General features: G+C 40.5%; 1 pseudogene; it reads left to right on the forward strand.

The window, feature by feature from the left end:
- The first annotated feature begins 1,621 nt into the window (after window positions 1–1,621).
- Window positions 1,622–1,976, forward strand: LOC121452758 (annotated as a pseudogene).
- The last annotated feature ends 387 nt before the right edge of the window (window positions 1,977–2,363 follow it).

Genomic DNA, 2,363 nt, shown 5'->3' on the forward strand with positions numbered 1-2,363 from the left:
ACTCTCACTATTTGCTGATGATTTGATAGTTTACATAAGCGACCCCCAAAAATGGAGCAAGAAATTCTACTTGTACAACACGTAAACACTTTCAGTAATGTAGCAGGATACAACATTAACTCAAAAAAAAAAAATAACAGTAGCTCTCTTTTATCAAAATCAGAGAAACATCATCCTTCACAATAGCCACAAATAGCATAAAATATCTCAGAGTAACCATAACCAAACAAGTTTATAACAAGAACTTTAAATCATTGAAAAGAAATTGAAGAAGACACCAGAAAATGAAAGATCTCTCATGCTCTTGGGTAGGTAGAATTAACATAGTAAAAATGGCAATGGCAATCTTACCTAAACCAATCGATACATTCAATGTCTTTCAAAATCCCAGTAAATTCTTCACAGACCTGTAAAGAATAGTACTCAACTTCATACCGAAAAGTAAAAAGCCCAGGATAGCCAAACCAATCCTGTACAATAAAAGAACTTCTGGAGGTATCATAATCCCTGACTTTAAACTCTACTATGGAGCTATAGAACTGAAAACAGCCTGGTATTGGCATAAGAACAGACAGGAGGACCAATGGAATTGAATCAAATACCCAGATATTAATCCACACACCCACGAACACCTGATTATTGACGAAGAAGCTAAAAACATAAAATGGAGAAAAGAAAGCATATTCAACAAATGGTGCTGGCCTAACTAGATATCAACACGTAGAAGAATGAAAATAGATCCATATCCATCACCATGCACAAAACTCAAGCCCAAAGACCTCAACATAAAACCAATCACACTGAACCTCATACAAGAGAAAGTAGGAAGTACACTTGAATGCATTGGCACAAAAGACAACTTCTGAAAAATAAACCCAGTAGCACAGACACTGAGATAAATAATTAATAAATGGGACCTCACGAAACTTAAAGGCTTCTGTAAAGCAAAAACACAGTTAACAAAACAAAACTGCACCCTACAGAAAGGGAAAAGATTTTCACCAATGCCACATTGGACGGAGGGCTGATCTTCAAAATATGTAAAGAACTCAAGAAATTGGTCATCATAAGAACAAATAATCCAATAAAATACGAGGTACAGACCTAAACAGAGAACTCTCATCATGGGAATGTAAAATGATTTAAAAGACACTTAAGGAAGTGCTCAGTGCCCTTAGCCATCAGAGAAATGCAAAGAACAACTCTGAGATTCCGTCCTATACCAACCAATAAGAATGTCCAAGATCAAGAACACTGATGATAACTTATGCTAGAAAGGATGTGGGGTGAAGTTTGCACTCCTCCATTGCTGGTGGGAGTGCAAACTGGTATAGAACCTTTGGATATCAGTATGGCAGTTTCTCAGAAAATTAACAAACAACCTACCTCAATATTCAGCAACATCACTTTTGGTTATGTACTCAAAGGATACTCAATCAGCCCCACTGGCTGCTCTGAAAAGCCATCTTTGCATTGTTCCTGGTCTTGCTCCGTGCTAGCTGCAGCCACCCTCGCTGCTAGCCAGCCTCCTCCTCCTCCGCAGCGGACTCTGGCAGCTCACTCGCTGGAGTCCTCAAACTCATCTCGCCCTCGCTGCAGCGGATCACCGGCGTGCCCCACCATGTCAGACGCAGCCATGGACACCAGTTCCGGAGATCATCACCAAGGACTTGAAGGAGAAGAAGAAAGTTCTGGAGGAGGCAGAGAATGGAAGAGATGCACCTGCCAACAGCAATGCTAATGAGGAAAATGGGGAGCAGGAGGCCGACAATGAGGTAGATGCAGAAGAGGAAGAAGGTGGGATGAAGAGCAGGAGGAGGAAGAAGGTGACAGTGAGGAAGATGGATGGAGAGGAAGATGAGTCTCCAACAGGCAAGCGGGTAGCTGAAGACGATGAGGATGATGATGCTGACACCAAGAAGCAGAAGACTGACGAGGATGACAGCAAAGGAAAAGCTAAACTAAGGCCGCCATGACCTATTCACCCTCCACTTCCTGTCTCAGAATTTAAACGTGGTCACAGCGGGCAGTGCCACTCACAGATGACATGCGCTCTTTATCAACCCACCAAAACCACAACATGAATTTGCAACAGGGGAGGAAAAAAACAAAACTTCCAAGGCCCTGCTTTTTTTCTTAAAAATACTTTAAAAGAAAAATTTGTTTGTACTTTTTATTTACATTTTATATTTTTGTACATATTGTTAGGGGTCAGCCATTTTTGATGATAACGGGTTATCAGACCAGCCTTCAGAGCATTCTCTGTCCTACTTCTAAACTTACTTGTGGTGTGACCATGTTCATCATAATCTCAAAGCAGAAAAAAAAAACCTTGTAAAAAAAAACAAAAACAAAAACCAATC

Source organism: Microtus oregoni, unplaced genomic scaffold (assembly GCF_018167655.1).
Source record: "Microtus oregoni isolate MIOR12 unplaced genomic scaffold, Mior012 000010F_ref0000083, whole genome shotgun sequence".
NCBI lineage: Eukaryota > Metazoa > Chordata > Mammalia > Rodentia > Cricetidae > Microtus > Microtus oregoni.